This window comes from Pygoscelis adeliae, unplaced genomic scaffold (genome assembly GCF_000699105.1).
Source record: "Pygoscelis adeliae isolate BGI_AS28 unplaced genomic scaffold, ASM69910v1 Scaffold43, whole genome shotgun sequence".
NCBI classification, from domain to species: domain Eukaryota; kingdom Metazoa; phylum Chordata; class Aves; order Sphenisciformes; family Spheniscidae; genus Pygoscelis; species Pygoscelis adeliae.
The window spans coordinates 569197-576437 of NW_008824538.1; positions in this window are offsets into that span (position 1 = coordinate 569197).

A 7241-nucleotide genomic window follows, 5' to 3' on the forward strand; every position below is an offset into this window, starting at 1 on the left:
CCCACTCCCCCAGCCTACGTGTATCAGCCCAAAACCAGCCTGGGGAGTGGGCTCTTGGTCAGGCAGCACCAACAGCTGCTGGCTGCTGGTCCACGGGCAGCAGGCCCCGGTCATCTGCTGAGAACGTACAGCCATGGTGTCACCACGCAGCAGGACAGGTAACGCTGTGACACACGATATTAATTAAAAAACGTCAGCATGTCACATACCCAATGGATGAAAAAGCAGCTGATCAAAAGGTTTTGAAACACCACTGCAAGCGGTGAGTGTGCCCTGGCCGCTCGCCTGGCCGCACACACTGGGTATGTGCTCAGGGGGACCAGAGTCCACGGTGTATACGCTACCACCCCTTTTGGCCTTTTAAAACAGGAATCTTGTCCAAAAAGGAGATAATTAGTTTTGCAAACCAGCACCAACTATGTTTTATTCTTTTAGCTCTCTCTTGATTAACTTCCATAACAGCTGTTCTGTTATTTTTTCCGGCATTGATGTTGGACTGACAAGTCTATAATTATCTGGGCCATCTTGCTTATTCTGTTTTATAATACTGATATACTTCCTTTCTTCTCACTTTGTGCCAGATATTTACAGCAAGATTTTCAGCCAGCTCTTAAAAAAACCCTCTGAATGTTACATTATATATATATATATCTCTATCTCTCTTTTTCCATGCTAGGTGCAGCATAGCTTGATTTTAGAAAATTGTCATATAAAACAATTATAAAACCTGATGATAATTTAATAGTGGCAGAATGAGACTTCCATTGTATACCATTCTTACCAGAGCTCCTCCTTGTTCTACATCTTCTGTCTTGTTATAACTTCTAATGCCTAATGATGTTTTGGTGGTCTGCACCAGAAACCAGTTAATACGCCCTCTAGGATTTTGTCTGTGATTATTCATTAGGGCATGTCCCCGCATGTCTCCAGATACCTTCCACATTCTCCTGTTTCCTTGTTCAGAAGGTCTGTGTTTACTATATCCAGTGCATTTGTAACATCCAAGTTTTGGGAAGTGTCTTCCAGAGGCCAGTGTCACCAAATGTAGGATTTCTGCTCAGAAGTCTGCGCGTTTGCTTTCCTTGTGTGTTACCCAAGCTCATGGCATCGAGGCATAAGCAATGAAATGTATATTTTCTGTACATTTTTTTGACTGAAGTTGTTGTGTCACACTTTTGTGCTAAATCCCTCCCCTTTGCACCTTTCCTTTTCAAACCCAGTGCCCCCACCTGCTCTGCGCAGCTTCACCTCCACGGTTAGGGTACAGCGTCGTCCTTGCTCTCGGCCGTCTGTCCTGCCCAGATGGGTGAAGACGTTTTCCACAGATCCGTGTCAGAAAGACCAGCAGTCCTGCCTGGCCAGGGCCTCTCCTACAAGGGTGAGCTTTTCCCACACCTTTGTGTAAGACACATTACTGTATTTTTGTCAAACCTGACATAAATTTCCTAGAGAGACACAACCTGACAATTAAGGAGCACGATAAGCAATCTCACACCTGATCTATGTTATTAACTGAGAGACTATGAAATATTTAAAATCTATATGGGAATCACAGGGACAGGGAGTAGGTGCAAGGTTGTTTGTGCTGCCTGGATATTTGATGATTTTGACTTCAGAGTACTTAACCGTGCATCCTTAACATTTGTCTAACATTACCTTTGTAGATCAAATGTATTTGAACTTTTAAGGAGTTAATTGCTTTTCACACTTCTGCTAGTAGCTATCTCCTTGATCTAATAGAATACTGAACTTAATTGGGCTTGTTCCAGGGAGATTAAAAAGGTCTTTTCCACCTATGGTATCTATGATTTAATGAAGTGTGCATGTGACTATCTTTTTTAATGTGTTCACCAAAGAGAAAACCACTCTGGTACCCGTCTTTCTGCGAGTGGCACCCACAGCTTTACACAGCTGCTGTATAGTGACAGTGCAACAAACATTGCTGATTGCCAAACAAAAAATACAAATTTATAAGTGAACTTTAATGTTTTGTGATGTGAAGTTTAACAGTCCAGCTGCGTATATGCATCCGACTCTGCTTCTGGACATACACTGAAGATGATTTCATGCTCAAAGTCATGCTCACACTGAGAAGTCAAGCTCTTGGCAACTTCAGTGAGTGAACAGAGGAGGCTTTGGTTTTAATCACACACTTATCAAATAGCAAAACCACTTCAGGCGTGTTCGCTTTATCTAAATCTTGCTAAGAGCAGAAAATATCTTTAAGAACTGAAACATTTTGACAAGAATGTCTCTAAGCACTCTTACCTAAATAAAGATAGAAATTAGTATTTATTTCAGTACATACAGGTAAATATTGCTCCCAAACATGTCACTACAGGCCTATCTGACTAAATAGATATAGATGCCAGTTACCTATGAGTAGGATTTCCACACAAAGCATGAGAAGTTTAGGAAAATCAGACCATAATATTCATTTGAATTCTTGGCCTACCCTAAAGAGCTCTATGAATTATTCAGAAGAGAGATTGAGCATTGCACAAGACTGTGTCACTTTTTAATGCAACGCAGAGAGGCAGGAGGCTCCCGGACTTTCCCATGGCTGCTAATTGAAACCCAGAGGATTTAGAAAAAATTGTGGAGAGCAGAAAAGATAAAAGAGGAACCCAAATGAAGTTCTCCAGCATGTTTTAAAGAAACAGTTTTTAATGGAGATTTAAGTAACAAAAAAAGTATCTGTAAATAGCCTTTTTACTGAACTATTCATAAGGTAAAAGAATACAAATACCTTTGTTTCCCCTTTCAACTGAAAAAAGCCAGCATCATTTACAGTTCTTATCTGCTTTGGAAGGATCTGTGTGAAATACATACTCCGTCGTAAGGACAAAGTCCTGTAGTGCTGTTTCCTTAACATTCACCATCCCTAGTCAGGATTTTCTTTTCACTGCTAATTTCAGAGTGGGATAGAAAAAGGTAAGTTTTACTCAGAACGAAAGATGTCATTGAAACTAGCCATGATTTCCATCTAGCTATGAGAAAGGAATACTTAAAACAGGAGTGAGAATACTCAGGACGTGACTGTTTGGGAGGTGTGCAATAGAAAGCCTGGGAGATCTGTGCCAATTTTTGCTTTAATTGCATCTGAGACGTACACTACACTGAGTGATATTGCAAAAAGCAGGCTGTTTCAAGATCTTTCTATTTTCTTGAAAGAGGAGCGTGAGTTTTTCCTCCCTTCTCCATCTCCCTGAAAGAAAACTAAAGACCCCCTGCAAACCTGCAGCTAGTGACTAGCTATCCCAGATTAATGCAAAAACCAGAAGAGCACTAATAGGTTTTTATTACCCTGCTAAATGCTGGTCCATTTCAGGGAGCAATACATTTTCTTATTTGAATACCCCTGCAGTACTTCATTCTCTTGAAATCAGCCAGCTCTTTCCTTACGCTGTTCAACAATTTCATTTATTATTCTGCTGTGCCCAACACGCCTGTTGTGAGACCCTGGCTGGCAGCCCCCTCCCACAGAGGGTGGCCACGTGGGCTCCAGCGGACGCCCGTCCCTTGGCCAGGAAGAGTGTTTGGAGACCACTTTGGATGCCGAAGAGCATCTGCAGGGACACTTGCCAGGAGCAGCCCCAGGAGCGCCCTGCGCCGAGCCCCTGCCCGTGTCCCTGCCCGTGTCCCTGCCCTTGCCTCTCTCTCTCCATCATCCCTGAACGCCCGCCGGCGTGAGCTGGGTTAGGGCCCTGCTACAAACACCCCCACTAGCAACCTGTCTGAATGGCTAAAATCTATATTGTAATTTTGCAGGAAGTAAATTCTCCTATTTGAAAGAGAGAAGAGTGATATCAATCCTCAGCTGTCTCCAAGCACACACATTTCTTGTTGCAAAGATAAGCATGATGATTTGCTCCTTAAAATGTCTTTTTATTCTGCGTTTCAAAGGCAACTAACAAAGAAAAATCACGCAAAAGACAGGAGAATAAATTGATATTTAAGACCTTCATATTAAAAAACAAAATATACCACATTTCAGGTGATGTTTTTATTTGTCATTAGTGGGTTGTTTGTATTTACCACGAACTCTAAAAATAGAATAGTAAGAATCAACACTGGAAAAAAGCCCCACTCTCTTCCTTTTACTGTGGATTCCTCTACACATGTCTAGGTCAGGGTAATATGATTTAATGACAAATTAAAAATAAATTCAGATATTCCCTCTTAATAATTTTTTTACTAAAATGATCACTATATTGATAATTTCCTTGCACAATGATTAGGACAATTTCTAAAATGAATACCAAATAGGTATGCAGCGAGGGAGGATTATGCATATCAAAGTACTACTGATGAAATCACAAGTTATGCATATGGAGCTATCCAATGCAATGAACAGATAAACATATTTCCAACATCCTATGGCTTCTTTGCAAGGAGTGTAAACTCCTTTTGTGAATGGATTTTATGGGGTTTGTGCCTGTTAATTACACATCTCCTCTGTTTCTCTCTCCTGGTGCGTGGAAGCTCTCTTCAAATACAGCAAGGGATATCTTTGCCTGTCTGGGGCATGCTGCTCAGAATTGCTTTCTACTTTTGCTCCTGAATGCATATTTCTGTGTGAACACGAAACATCCTTCATTTAAATCTCATTTCTTACTTTCTCCATCTCAAAAAACTGCAGAGAAGCTGTGTTTTACCTTCCCTGGGTCACCTTCCTCTACCAGTTTGTGTAGCAGGGTCTGCCTGGCTGTGGGGGAAATTCTTCCTCCTCCTTGGCGTGGTGTGGTCTCCTCTGCTGGTCTGAAGTCCCTGTCCCACTGTGTAGCTCAGCTCACTCTGGTGTCTCAGTTTTGTTCCGGAGTTGGCTTGTCCTGATATCAGCAACAGCCTCCAGGAAAAAATCTATTAACATCTACACGAGGCTTTTTTTCTCTCCGTTATTTCCATGACTATCTCTTCTCTAGCACAGCCTTATGACCTGCAGAAGCTTTCAGTGTTGGGTGTTTTATTGCCTTCTTGTATGTGTATCTTGACTCAATAAGTTTCTGTAAGGTTTGAAGACTATCACATTTGTCTGTGAAGCTGGGGCTTCCCATGTTTATTCACCTGTGAATAAGAGAGAAATGCATCAGAGGTCTGTTCTGTTGTAGGTCCCCTCTCACGTTCGCTTCTTCTGCAAAGCACCTCAGTACCACGACAGGCTCCAATTCTCCCATATTCTACATCTGCCAGCACATATTCCTTTTGTCCCTTTGTAATGACTGATGCATAATACCTTTCCCTAAACTTACTTATTATTTAACTTAGAACTCTCATTTTATTTTTTTTTTCCCCATTACACTCAAAGCTTCGGTAGGATTAACTTCTTGGAAGTCTTCTGGGACAAGCCTTGGTACTGAGGTTTCGCAAACTCAATACAGAGCTCATGGCCTGTGACAAGCCATGGCAATATTGTATTACAGGGCTACAGAGCTACAAATTCAAGAGAAAGTCTTCAGTGGACCTTTGGCACTGCATTTAGTGTAGAATTAGTTAGTGTTGTTTTCAAAGCATTAGGTATCTTCCAGCAGACTCCTTTCACCTCACAGTATCAGCCCATGCATGGCCAGCAATTCCCTTTCCTTGTGATGTGAGGTTCAACACACGTTTGTCCTCTGCAGTTTCTTCTGGGCACAGATACTCCCTGTATCCCTTCAGTTCTGTGATTTCTCACCTGATTTCATGCCTGTTCTCTCCTAAACAAATATTTATTGTGCTGTCTCTCTCCTACGATTCATCATAACTCTGCGCTTGTAGTCTTCCATTTTATAAAGTCACTTGGGAGAAAGCTGGTATAGAAGAAGACACTCCAACAAGAAATGAACGTATGTTGAATTGAATTGATTATCCTTTAGCTATGGACAAGGACACACTAGGGAGCAGAAGAAGAGATCTGAAGCATGAAAAGTATTTAATGAGACACGGTTTCCTGGGCTATCTCATTTCCAAGCATTGTACATGGCAATTATTGTTCTGATTTCATCCTGGAAAGGGAGATGCTGTCCCTCCTCCTTCAGAGCCAAAGCCCATTGTCAGAGATGGGGAAAATGGGGTGTCATTTGTGTTTTCCCTCTGCTAATGCTCCACAAAAAAGAGAAATTTGGGTAAGAGCCACTGACATCTTCCTGACTGCCTGACTAGGTGCGGTCGTTGACTGTGTGTGTACTTCTGCTTTTTAAATTTGCCAAAGTAAAACAAATCTTCCTGGAGGTTTGATGACAGCAGCCAAATGAACATTTCTGCATTCATTCACTGTGGGCTTCAATCGTGACTTGTAAAATATGACTGGGTGAGCCTTGTGCTGATGTAGTCTGAGGAGGACACCAGTCACCTCGGAGGGTGTCCCCAAACATGTCACCAGCTCCACAACACAAGGTGCTCACAATATGATTTGTTGCAGCATTAATTCTGTTCTAAGGAAAACAGAGGTTTATGAGCATATTATTACTAAGTATGTAATATCCCTTTTAGGCTTTAGGCTAAAGTCAGATAGGCTATTTCTTCCAAAGCCAGGTATGTACAGTTCATGTTTAATTTCACAGCTCAACACTCCAAGACCACAGATATGACTGAATAAGTAATCAATGAATAAATGCATGTATACATGCAACATGCACCCAAAATTTGTCTGTCCCTGAAGATTCCTGTCCAGGATGTTTATAATTTGGCAGTAGGTGCTATCACTCAATACTGAGTAATATTCACACCTTAATCCTGAACTGCTGTCTTTCTCATCCTGACCTGGTGTTCAGCATGGTTCAAAGACTGAATTACAGAAGCAGTAGCAAGCATATGAAACATCACCCCATGAGTGGCACAGATAACACAATGACCCCAGTTGCTGGCAGCACGAGCACTATTTACCAGAGCTGTGCAAGTGTAGGTGGAAGAGGCAAAAAGCACCTTTTCATCCTCCGCTTTGAAGGCAGAAGCATCGGGGCTTGCAGAGCTTTTCTGTTCAGTGAGCTGGTTGAACAAAACAAAAAGCATCATGCAGATGTAACACTGACCACTGTGTCCTGGTTTCAGCTGGGATAGAGTTAATGTTCTTCCTAGTAGCTGGTACAGTGCTGTGTTTTGGATTTAGGATGAGAACAATGTTGATAACACACCGATGTTTTAGTCGTTGCTGAGCAGTGCTTACACTAGTCAAGGGCTTTTCAGCTTCCCATGCTCTACCGACTGAGCAGGCTGGAGGTGCACAAGAAGCTGGGAGGGGGCACAGCCAGGACAGCTGACCC